The sequence below is a fragment of the Panthera onca genome, chromosome D2 (assembly GCF_046562875.1).
Source record: "Panthera onca isolate mPanOnc1 chromosome D2, mPanOnc1 haplotype 2, whole genome shotgun sequence".
Classification (NCBI taxonomy): domain Eukaryota; kingdom Metazoa; phylum Chordata; class Mammalia; order Carnivora; family Felidae; genus Panthera; species Panthera onca.
Window position 1 is genome coordinate 76624986 of NC_138349.1, and position 13180 is coordinate 76638165.

General features: G+C 41.0%; 1 protein-coding gene across 11 annotated transcripts in view; it reads left to right on the top strand.

Annotated features, from left to right (window-relative positions):
* The first annotated feature begins 5845 nt into the window (after window positions 1-5845).
* The window catches only part of LGALS8 (galectin 8), a 34903-nt gene continuing 27568 nt past the window's right edge, over window positions 5846-13180 (top strand). For 5 of the 11 annotated variants that reach the window (XM_060642902.3, XM_060642898.3, XM_060642905.3 and 2 more), the window contains exons 1-2: window positions 9984-10126; window positions 10667-10926. The gene's annotated coding sequence lies outside the window, so the exon portion shown is untranslated. Of the gene's footprint in view, window positions 5897-9983; window positions 10127-10666; window positions 11035-11085; window positions 11356-13180 lie in introns of those variants that run through there. The other 6 variants (XM_060642901.3, XM_060642903.3, XM_078434178.2 and 3 more) reach the window with 5 other exon arrangements.

Here is a 13180-nt window from a genome sequence, read left to right on the forward strand (position 1 = left end):
AAGAATGTAGAAGAGTAGCGCTGTTCTGGGTTAATTACCTTGGACCTCTCCCAATTTGTTCCAAACCCACTTGCATTTATTATTCCCACGCTTCTGTTCCTGGACGGAAGCTTTCATATTTCCTCCTGGCCCCTCTTTGAAGTCTCCCAGCTTTCCTTCCTGGCTTCTTGACTTTGGTCTTCCCTGTGGTTCCTGGTCCTGCTCACTCCTTTGGTTTTGGTTCTCCTGTCATCTCAGGTGACAGGTTCTCCACTGCAACCCCTCAGGGGTCACCTCCAACACCCCTTTCCCATAAGAGTAGCCTGGACCTTCCCCTAAGGTAGAGTAGGAACAAAGGATTTGAATGAACTCTCCAAAAGTACTTAAACTCATGTCTAGCAAAATTACATAGTGCTTAACTTTGACACAAAAATGTCACTTCTCAGAATCTATCCCAGAGAGACAGTGTGCAAATATACAAAAAGATGTGTGCAAACCTACACTCTGAAGCATCATTTATGATAGCAAAAGGTCCACAGGGTGAAAAAACTATGGTACTAAAGGATTCTGCATTCAATTCCAGTGTGTGTGTGTGTGTGTGTGTGTGTGTGTGTGTGTGTATGCGCGCGCGCACGTGTGTGAGTGTGTGTTGGGGGAGCAGGGTGTTTCCCCACATCCACAAGCAATTGTCTGACACCAGCTGAGGATTCCTACAATTCAACTCAATTTTGACATATCTACCCAGAGATAGCATCAGACTCCTTACGGGTTCAGTCCTACAGGACCACTTTTCTACCTCAAATGCCAGTGGCACCCGTGCTTCTGAAGGACCCACTGTAGATTAAATGTTCCTAGGACCCTTCCTTGGGCTCAATTTGCTACAGCAGCTCACAGCTCCGAGAAACATTTTACTTACTAGCTTACCAGGTTATTCTGAACAGATGTAACTCCAGAACTGCAGATGGAAGAGATACGCAGGGCGGGTGTGGAGAAAGGGTGCGGTTTCCATGTCTTCCCTGAGCCTACCGTTCTTTCTAAATCTCTAGGAGTTCAGCAACGCGGGAGCTCCCTAGCCCCATCCTTTAGGATGGCTGACAACCAGCCTCCATCCTGAAGTGCGGTCCAAAAGTCACCTCATTAGCATAACAAAAGGTGCCTTTCTGACTCTCATCACTTCGGAAATTCCAGGGAGCTCTGTGTCAGTAAAAGGGACAAAGACCAAATGTATATTTCTTACTCTACAATCACAATATCACAGTTACATCCAGGCAATAGTACAGTATGCAGCGGAAGAAGAAATGAGGAATATTTGTGTATACTATTGTGGAGTGATCACCAGGCTATACGGGAAGTAAAAAGGGCAAAGGGCAAAACTATGCACAGTGTGCTATCTTTTCTCTACAGTGTGAATGTGAATATAAAAACCATCTACATGTATTATGTGTGGAGTCAGGGAGGGAATAGGATGGAGAGGACAGGGATGGAAACTAGGATTCCACAAATGTGTTCTATTTGTTTTGTTTTGTTTTGTTTAGCATTTATATTTATTTTGGGGAGAGTGCAAGCAGGAGAGGAGCAGAGAGAGGGGGCCAGAGGATCCAAAGCCACTCCGTGCTGACAGGTTAACAGCAGCAAGCCCAATGTGGGGCTTGAACTCAACGAACTGTGAGATCATGACCTGAGCTGAAGTCGGACACTTAACCGACTGAGCCACCCAGATACCCCAAATGTGTCTTATTTGTAAATTTGTTTGTAAATTTGGCATTGGGACCGTGTAACTATTTAATAAGATTGTAATCCAGAATTAAATCAAAGTGAAATAAACTAAAAGCAAGCCTCAAGAATTGAAAACAAAAATGAAACCAATGAATCTAATGGTGTATTGAGTTGGTGGCTTATTGACACAGAGATAAATTATTTCAAGTTATTATTGCTTTTTAAACTGTGGTTAACACAACAGAGAAGTTACCATTTAACCATTTTAAGTGCACAGTTCAGTAGTGTTAAGTATGTTCACATTGTTGTACAACAAATCTCCAGAACTATTTCATCTTACAAAACTGAAATCCTATCCCCGTCAAACACCTCCCCATTTTGTCCTTGTCCCAGCCCCTGGAGGCTAACATTATACTTTCTGTTTCTATGAGCTTGACTTTGTTACATATCTCATGTAAGTAACTGTCTTTTTGTAACTGGTTTATTTCATTTAGCATAATGTCCTCAAGATTCATCCATGTTGTCACATGCAACAGGATTTCCTTCCTTTTAAAGGCTGAATAGGGGCGCCTGGGTGGCTCAGTCGGTTAAGCGTCAGACTCCCGCTCAGGTCATGATCTCGCAATTCGTGAGTTCGAGTCCCTCATCGAGCTCTGTGCTGACAGCTCAGAGCCTGGAGCCTGTTTCGGATTCTGTGTCTCCCTCTCTCTCTGACCCTCCCCTGTTCATGCTCTGTCTCTCTCTGTCTCAAAAATAAACGTTAAAAAAATATTAAAGGCTGAATAATATTCTACTATATGTATTACATATGTATATGTATATGTATATGTATATGTATATGTATATGTATATGTATATATACAGTATATAATATTTTGTTTATTCATTCCTTGGTCAAAGGACATTTGAGTTGTTTCCATTTCTTGGATTGTGAATAATGCTGTTGTGAACACAGGTGTGCAAATATCTCTTTGAGATCATGTGTTCAGTTTTCCTGGATATATAGCCAGAAGCAGGATGGCTGGATATGTTGCAATTCTATTTTTAATTTTTTTAAGGAGTTGTCATACTATTTTCCATAGAGGCTACATCATTTTGGTGCATTAATAGTGCATAAGGATTCCAATTTCTCCACATCCTTGCCAATACTTGTTAGTTTTTCTTTCTTTCTTTCCCTCTTCCCTCCACCTTTCTTTAGTAAAGCCATCTTAATGGGTATGAAGTGGTGTCTCATTGTGGTTTTGTATATTTTTGTATTTGTTTTTGTTTTTTTTTTAAGCAGGCTTCATGTTCAGTGCAGAGCCCCACACAGGGCTTGAACTCACCACCCTGAGATCAAGACCTGAGCTGAGATCAAGAGTCAGAAGCTTAACCAAATGAGCCACCCAGCTGCCCCCTCACTGTGTTTTGGTTTGCATTTCTCTAATGATTAGTGATGTTGAACTTGTTGGTCATTTGTGTATCATCTTTGGAGAACTGTCTGTTCAAATTCTTTGAACATTTTTGATTTGGGTTATTTGTTTTTTGTTGTGGAGTTATAGGAGTTATATAGATATAGATATAGATATAGATATAGATATAGATATAGATATAGATATAGATATCGTATATAGTGTGTGTGTGTGTGTGTGTGTATATATATATATATATATATATATATATATACACATGCATATACATATACTGCTGGATATCTAGAATCTATATCTGGTTAGTATCCAGAATATTCTGAATATTAACCCCTTACCAGATACATGATTTGCAAATATTTTCCCCTCCCTTGGGTTGCCTTTTCACTCTGTTGATTGTGACCTTTGTGCACAGAATTTTTAAGTTTGATACAGTCCTATTTGTCTATTTCTTAAAAGAAAAAATTTTTTTAATGTTTATTTCTTTTTTTGAGAAAGAGAGAGACAGAGACAGAGAGACAGAGTGCGAGCAGGGGAGGGGCAAAGAGAATGGGAGACACAGAATCTGAAACAGGCTCCAGGCTTTGAGCTGTCAGCACAGAGCCTGACACGGGGCTCTAACCCACCAATCATGAGATCATGACTTGAGCTGAAGTCGGACGCTTAACCAACTGAGCCACCCAGGTGCCCCTCTGTTTGTCTATTTCTTAATTTACTATCTGTGCTTTTAGTGTCATATCCAAAAACTCATTGCCAAATTCCAATGTCATGCAGTTTTTGCCCTTTGTTTTCTTCTAGGAATTGTGTAGTTTTATGTTTTTTGTTTAAGTTTTTAATCCATTTTGAGTTAATTTTTGTATAAGGTGTAAGCTAAAGGTTCAATTTTGCATGTGAATATCTAATTTTTCCAACATGGTTTGTTGAAGAGACTATCTTTTCCCCCACAGAGTGGTCTTAGCACCCTATTGAAGATCATATGACCATGTACATAAGGATTTATTTCAGGGCTCTCTATTCTCTATTCCTGTTCTATTGGTCTATAGGTCTGTCCTTTTTGCCAGCACCAGACTATTTGCTTACTAGTTTTGTAATATGTTTTGAAATCAGGAAATGTAAGACCTCCAACTTTTTCTTTTTTTTTCAAGATTGTTTTAGTTATTGAGGGTCCCTTGGGATTCCATATTAGTTTTAAGATTTTTTTTCTATTTCTGCAAAAAATGCTGTTGGAATTTTGATAAGGATTGCAGTGAATCTATAGATTGCTTTGGATAGTATTATCAAATTACTTTAAAACACAGAAACGTTATTGTATATCTCCTGTGCGATATGGCTTAAAGACAGAAAATAAATGCAAATAAACCTTCATTTTGTTATGTAACCATATTGTTAAAACAATATTTAACTTTTTATCCCCAAACTATTATATATGTAGAATAAAGCAAATAAGTAATTATGTTAGTGTTATTAGAAACCAAGATTTTTATTTTCAAAAATGAGGAATACATATAAAATAAAAAAGCTAAATGAAAACATTGTAATCCTAAATTGAATGAAATCAGTGTAAACTTAGATATATATTTATATTTTATATATTTTAAATTAAATATATATTTAAATGTATAAGATACATATTTTGAAATAGATTTTATATACTTAATATATATTATTTTAAATTTATTTATATTATATATGTGTGTATACATATATATATATATACATATACATATATATATATATATACACATATACATATATATATATATATATATATATTTTTTTTTTTTTTTAACATTCCTTTTGGCTTCATCTACTGAGGAAGTCTAGAAACAAACCCAGTGGCCATAAGCATCCCTAGTCAAAATTGTGGTCTCTATATACCATTTCCCACTAAAAATTTTCTTGGAAAAATTGCTTAAAAAAATTGCTAACTCCAGGTTTGGCAGAAAATAACCTGTCACAGAAATTCTAATGAGCTGTGTAAATACAAGCTAGAAGACAATTAGTTATACACAAGAAGGATTGGTTAAATATTCATATTGCATTCTGAGGGAAGCCTTTTAATAGTATTAAGAATCTCAGCTACTTTGCAAGAACAAAGATCACAATGAGCATTAACAGTTACTTACATCATCCTTTTGAATTTTAAAATACATGTGTATAATTACTTATTATCTAACTCCCACTAGATGTAAGCTCCAATGGGAGCTATATTTTTTACCCATTGTATCTCTAGTGCCTAAAATATTACCTAGTATAATATATATGTGACTTTAAGTATTTTATTGTGTTTCTACTTTTAAAATTACATAATTTCAGATATATTCTCATATAAAATAACAATACATTATTCTCTAGTTAACATACCTTAGTTTGCTAAGACTTTCAAGAAAAGTATTTTATTTTTAATTTTTAAAAAATATTTATTTATTTTGAGAGAGAGAGAGAGAAGGGGAGGGGCAGAGGGAGAGAGGGAATTCCAAGCAGGTTCCACGCCCACTGTGGAGCCCAACTCGGGGCTTGATCCCTTGACCCTGGGATCATGACCTGAGCCAAATCAAGAGTTGAATGTTTAACTGACTGAGCCACCCAGGCGCCCCAGGGAAAGCATTTTAAAAATAGGACAGTATCTCATTCTTTGAGCCATTGGGATGAATTAATTTAATTTATACTCCTCTGAAGATCTTCTACATCTTCAAGATTCTTTTATTTTATGACAAAACCATAGTTCTAGAAGCTTGGTTCTCACACTTGAAAAGACTGGATCAGGGACATGATCGTGTAGAACATAAGAGGTAAGCTGGATGGATCAAAACACAGGGGGGTCTGAAGTTTGGAAAAAAAGGTTGAGTGCTCTTGGGTAGTGCTAGTTAGTATTGAGGTGTGAGAGACTTTGTTCAAAGCAAGAGGATTCAAAGAAGAAATGAGTCCATTTACAGTGGGGGAGGATAATCAATCAGAAGAGGTCAATGGCACCAACCATGAAATTTCCCTGGGAAGTAGACATAGGTTTAAGGAATGTAAGTGCTGTGGTATTGTAAAGAATGCACTTCTGGGGCGCCTGGCTGGTTCAGTCCATAGAGCATGCAAGTCTTGATCTCGGGGTTGAGTTCCAGCCCCTCATTGGATGTAGAGATTACTTAAAAAATAAATAAATAAAAGAATGCAGTCTTAAAGACTGAATAATTTAAAATCTGCATAATTCAAGACAAATTTTCTCATAGAAGTAAAGGGAAAGCAGGGTATACAGTCTCAGAGCTCATAAATCTATAATTATTGTGCAGGGTTTTGAATTTTTTTATAGATTATTTTTGCTAAAGGTTCTAGAGTTTTGACTTCTAAATTCACAGCATGAATAATTATCGAAGCACTCATTTAAAGTACTTTACAGTGTTTTAGCACATCTAACTTGTATTCCAAAATTATTACTTGGTTTTTTTTTTGAGCACGAGAGAGAGAGAGAGAGAGAGAGAGAGAGCAGGGTGGGGCAGAGGGAGAGGGAGAGAGAGAATCTTAAGCAGGCTCTATGCGCAGCTCAGAGCCCCGTCTCACAACGATGAGATCATGACCTGAGTTGAAATCAAGAGTCGGAGGCTTAACTAACTGAGCCACTCAGGCGCCCCTGTATGCCACAGTTATTAATTTGAGGCGTATTTTCCCAGCACTGGCACCACCATTTAATCAATGCTTGGAGGCAAAGAAAAAATTTACTTATAATAACAAAAACCCAGCAACACAACAATAAGCAAAATCACCACCAGAAGTGCTTCCCACCTTTAAACAACGTGATGCACATCATTAAATATACATTATTTCACATTTTGCTTGTAAGACAATATCTCTATATCATACTATTTCCAAATCTGCAGCCACACGACACTATATGAATGTGTCTTCTTGAGTAAGGAAAGAGACCATTAAAAGATGAAATTGATCCCACTAGAAAGGATCCCTTCAGCTTTGGAACTCTAAGACAATTGTCTGCAAATAATTGGTAATCTCTATGTTGTTGTTTTGAACTGATATTCCAAAATTTTATTGCTGTGTGTTTTGGGCAACATCATCTCCAGAAGCACTCTCGTGACCATCCCTTTCTTCTACATGGTTAGTGTTTTCCGCTCTACTGGATCGTTCATATGAGTACTGTCAGTAGTGTGGTGGTAAATGTTTAACACCTGGCTTTGGGCTGGGGGCAGTGGGGGGTGGCCCTAAGTTGTCATGGTTGTCTATGTCCCTGGTGTAAGTACTTCCGTTCCTGGCCATTTTCAAGCTATCAACATGGAAGAGGTGTGCAAAATTGGCTCCTACAAGCCAGTGTGAGCCAGCTCCGACACTCCCCGAAAGTGTTCTTCAACCTCAGTTTCCAATCCATTAGTGGGGCTTGCAAACATTTTAGTGGGTAATAAGCAGCATTTTTAAATGGAGAATTGGGACGCGTTGTATAACACGGGTATTGTTTTGCAAATTTTTGTTTTCATGGTTTTAAGTCCGTACGTAACAAGTCGCGATGGAAACGTGGTTCTGATTGTGGCTGGCTTGTCCCAAGTCTGCCAAGCACCGCAGTAGTAGCTTCTCTTTTTAAACACAGAGATAGAAACAAAACGAAATCAAAGACTTCTTTTTACCCCACTGCTTTCTGAGCTACGGCAGTTTCTCTGTGTTTCACAGCGAAACTTGAAATATTGATTAGTCGTGATTTCTGCCACTTCTTCACCTCGTATTTCTCAACCCACTTCCAAGTCAGTCACTGATGACCTCCATGTTGCAAAATCCATTGCAAATGTCTTTGTTCCTTGACCTCTCAGCAGCATGTGACACAACTGGCTGCTCTTCCTTAAAGCACTTCCTTTCTTTGGCTTCTAGAATACCACTCCTGGCAAGGCTGCATGGCTGCCTCTTCTCAGTCTCTTTCATGGACTTTTCTTTTCCTGACTTATCTCCCCAGGGCTCTGTCCTCGATCAAATTCTCCATCTATCTACGCTCTTAGGTGACCTCATCAAATCCCATGACTTCATCTCACATCATTGTCTCCTTTGCTTTGCTTCTGCTATGCTTGTGGCCTCTCTGTTCCTGAACACACTGAATGCATTTCTCAGCCTTAGGGACCTTGCGTGAGCTGTTCCCTCTGCCTAGAATGCTCTTTCCCAAGATCTGCCATGGCTTCCTCTTTCACTCACCAGCAGTTCAAATATCACCTCTTTCCCTGGCACCCAACTGAAGTAGCCACCCAAGTGCTCCCAATGACCCCATCCTTTTTAAGTCTTCTCTGAAACTCATCACTATCTGTGTCCCCCATGGGAATGTCAACCCCATTGAAACAAGAATAGTGAAAACCCTCTGTCTTCATGGAGCTCATCATTTGGTGGGTGAAGCCATATAAAATAAAAAGGTAAATTATACAGCACATTGGCATATGGTTAAGTTCTAGAGAAAAATAAAGGAAGGAAAAGTGATAGGAATTGTGTGTGTGTGTGTGTGTGTGTGTGTGTGTGTGTGTTGGGAGGGGGTTTGCAATTTTAAATATGGTGGTCAGGAGAGGCTTCGCTGAAAATTGATATTTGAGTTTAGGGGGAGTTTAGGGGGAAAAGGAAATGTTAGATGCAAAGGTTTTGGGAGGTGTGACAAGCGTGCCATAAAAATACCAAGAAGGCCAGTGCTTGCTGCAGAATGAGAGAGGAGGCATGAACATGAAGTAGGAAACGAAATGAGTGTGTGTGGAGATGGTGGGCAGATCATGTAAGGACGGGGATATCCACTCAAAGAAGGAACATCAGTCAGTGGCAAGTTTTAGCAGAGGAGTAACATTGTTTGAATTATGTTTTGTCATGATCCCTCTGGTTGCTGAGTTGACATCAGATTGCAGGGGAACAAGGGCAAACGCAGGGAGACCAATTATGAGGCTTCTGCAATAATCCAAGGAAGAGATATGGGACTTCCATTTATTTATGTCTCTTCTTTTAAAAAAACATTTTTTTTTTTACATTTATTCATTTTTGAGAGACAGAGAGACAGAGCACAAGCGGGGGAGGGGCAGAGAGAGAGGGAGACAAAGAATCCGAAGCAGGCTCCAGGCTGTCAGCACAGACCCCGATTCAGGGCTCCAACTCACGAATTGCGAGATCTGACCTGAGTCAGACACTTAACCCACTGAGCCACCCAGGCGCCCCTATGTCTCTTCTTTGCATCTAGAAGTGTCCCACGAGGCAAACACTACAAAAACCTTTTAGTATACCTGTATCCCTTATCACTGTGCCTTGTCATGGTGGGCATTTAGCATATATTGGTAAGATTTTAAATGATGTAAAAACATACTGAGCTCATTAAACAAAACAGGACTAATGAGTGGGTTATTTCTAAGAATAGGTTCTCTGGTTTTGTGCATATGTTAATATAGAATTACTTCAACACTGGATTTCTGGCTCATTTACTTAGTCACATTTGCCCTTAACAAAGAAAAAGAGCACTGATGTGTACTGAGTTCAACTTCTTTTGCAAAGGAGAGGTACTAAACCCAGGCAAAATTGTGTAGATATCTAATTGCTCCCCACCTTGTCAATAACCTATTATTTCAACTCAATATTCAGTGTCTACTTCACGTAAAGCATTACACTGGGCATTGGGGGAACATACACGTTTCTCTTTTCAATTTAAAATCGAATTAGATAGATAAAACACAACCCGCAGAAGCAGAAGTACAAATCCAAGGTAGAGTACGTCAAGGGTTAAATGCAGCTATTGAAATTGGATCCTGGAAAGTGAATCAAACTTGGAAAATGAGTAGGAGAGAGAGCAAAAAGGAATAGTAAATCGGAACGTGAGTTCACAGGTATGGGATTTGTGATGAATTTCTCAATTTAAATACAAAATAATAAAAACCAAAGCCACCGAGAAGAAAGCCCAGAGCCGGGACACCAAAACGGTCTTTCAAAACAAACGTGGATACAAATCCAGCAGAGACAAGTAGGAACGTGAGAACTTTGCGGTCCCTAACAGAAAAGAAACTGAAAGCAGCCAGCTGTCCAAGGTACATGGCTTTATTTGTATTTCTGTTTTTACAGCAAACTAGTGGTCAGTGGGGGTCCTTGGGTGAGAAATCGGTCCTTTACTGAACATCTCCTCTGCTGGTTACTGTGCCCCATACTGCTGACATTTTTCCCTAGGGAGGTGTGTAATTTAGGAAACACCAACACACGAAGTAATTGGCGGGTGATCCACAGCGGAGGCAAGTCCATTAGACTAACCAGACGGGGCGCCCCGGGCCGGGCGCGGTCCAGCCGAACTGACCCCATCCCCCCACCATTTCACTGACACCCCAGGGTGTGCACTGGCAAAAAGGGGCGCGTCCACGTCGGGTTATCTTTCATAGCACCATCTGGACTCTGACCCACTGCAGAGGCCGGGACACCGGAGCCGGCGGAAAGCCCCGGGCCGAGGGAGCATCAGCTTTCTCCTTTCCAACCCACTTCCGTCCACTCCCACCCCGACTACGGGGCAGGGGCAGGTGGGTGCGCTCGGGAATTTGTAAAACACTCTCTGCCGTCCTTCCCCTCCGTTCGTCCCGCAGCAAGCCGGTCGCGTTCCGATCCCCGGAGGCTGTGCAGGAGGCCCGGCTGGGGGGTGGCCGCACGCCAGCAGAGCCCCGAGCACGCCCTGCAGACGGAGGCGGGGCCGACGGCGACGCCCCCGCGGCGCGCGAACCGGGAAATGGAAGCGGACTGACTCCTCTCGCTTCCCGTAGCCGCCCACGCATCCCGGGATCCCGGACGACGCGCGGCGGCGGAGAAACAGCCGGGTGCGTGGAGCGCCGGCCACGCCGATCCCGCGGTGAGTCGGACGGCGGCCATCCTCCGGGGCCGGGAGCCGCTGGGTGCTGCGGTGGGCGCGCCGGCCGAGGAGGGGATGCGGACATCGCTGTCTCCACTTCGGAGTTTGGTGGGTGGGACCTCTTGGGTGCACCCCGTCCCACCGGTCCTCTCCGCGGCAGCGTGGGGCGGGGTGGCGGGAAAGCTCCCGGGAGGGAGCGGGTATCGGGAGCCGCGGCCCTTCCCGCTGCCCCGCTGCAGACCCTCCCCACCAGGTCTGCCTTCGCACCTGCTGGCCCCCCGCCAGATTGCCCGGGGTTCTCCTGCGCCACCTTTTAAAGGACAAGTTCTGTGCGTTTAGTGACAGACCTGCTTTGCTCTCCCGGACCCTGAACACGTTGGTGCAAGATGCCGAGTCATTTGACTGCAGTGTTAAAGTTCGGAAACGGAGGTCACTTGAATTGCTTTGTCCGCAAAACATAATGATGGCTCTTTGTGAAGCGAATAAACTGCAGGACCCGTCCGTGTGGCTCCTTTGGGAACAACCGGTTTCCTGCAAGCCTGTGGCTTAAATCGGGTCACTCTGGTCGCGATGTAAATTATGAATGTGGCTATGGCATCTCTGTATCCTTTCCCTCTGCTCGTATTCGCGCTTCCTGAATTTTACGGAGCAGAAGGAAGAGTTTCGAGGTTTTGACTAACGTCTAAATTAATGACAGTTTAGGGCATTCAGGTGGTAAACCAAGAAGGATGCAGTTTCTTGTTTTTCTTAATAGAAACTCATAGTTGTGGTTACTGCGTATTGTTCTTTGGTGCGATGAGAGAATTGGCGGAAGTAAAATGTAGGAAGTTTTACTTTCGTTTCTCTTAGTTGTGCTTGATGTCTTTAATCTTCGCCGGAGCTATTAAATGGGTACCTCTGTCAGTGGGGTGCTTTCATCTTTCAAACTGTGGCTAATGCGTAGCAACCGCCCCCTGCCCCCCGCCCCCCATAGTTTTAAGCCACAAGGAAAACTGTATCCTTGTTATTCAAGGGATTAGACTTTTTTCTTTTTGACTAGTTTCCTTTGGAGGAGGAAGAGGAATGCCTTCTATTAAAATAAGAGCTCAAATTTAAAAAGCACTTTCTTTCCATTGCTTTATTAATTCATTTAACCCTCAGGACAAACGTGTCAGGTGAATGCTATTATTTTCATTTTACCGATGAGATAAATGAGTATCTTTGGTAGTTGTACAGGACGATTTGCTATTATTTTATTTTTAGTAATAAATTCCAAGTTAGAGAATTTCTAGGAATGTATTGTTTTAAGTTTATTATTTGGTTTATTTCTGTTTGAGCAACCTCAGGATTTTGGTGGTAAAAATAAAGGACAGTTAGTGCTGATTTTACTTATCACAATTAACCTCTTCTCCTGCGTTAAGGTGCCTGCATGATCTGATAAACTTGTTTCTTTTTTTATTGAATAGTAGTTGACATAGAACATTGTGTTAGTTTCAGTTGTAACATAGTGATTCAATAGTTGTATGAGGTTTATGTTTGGAAAAGTGTCTATTCGGGTCTTCTGCTCATTTTTTAATCTGATTGTTTGATGTTGAGTTGTAGGAGTTTTTTATGTATTTTGGATGTTAACCCCTTATCAGATGTATTATTTGCAAATGTATTCTCCCATCCAGTAAGTTTCCTTTTTGTTAATGGTTTCCTTCACTATGCAAAAGCTTTTTATTTTGATGTAGACCCACTCGTTAATTTGTTATTAACAAAATGTGTTTTTGTTGTCCTTGCCTGAGGAGACAGATCCAAAAAAATACTGCTAAGATTGGCGTCAAAGAGCTTACTGCCTATGTTTTTTCTTTTAAGAGTTTTATGGTTTCAGGTTTTATATTTAAGTTTTTAATCCGTTTTAAGTTTGTTTTGTGTATGGCATAAGAAAGTGGCCCAGTTTCATTCTTTGGCATGTAGCTTGTCCAGTTTTCTCACCATCATTTATTGAAGAGACTATCTTTTCTCCATTCTTGCCTCCTTTGTCATAAATTAATTGACCATGTAAGCGTGGGTTTATTTCTCTGCTCTCTGTTCTGTTCTATTGAGCTATGTGTCTGGTTCCCCCCCCCCCCCCCCAATGTGTCTGTTTTTGATTACGTACTTTGTAGTGCACTTTGAAATCTGGGAGCATGGTACCTCCAGCTTTGTTGTTCTTTGTCAAGATTGCTTTGGCTATTTGTTTTTGGTTTTGTTTGTGGTTCCATACAGATTTTAGGATTGTTTGTTCTAGTTA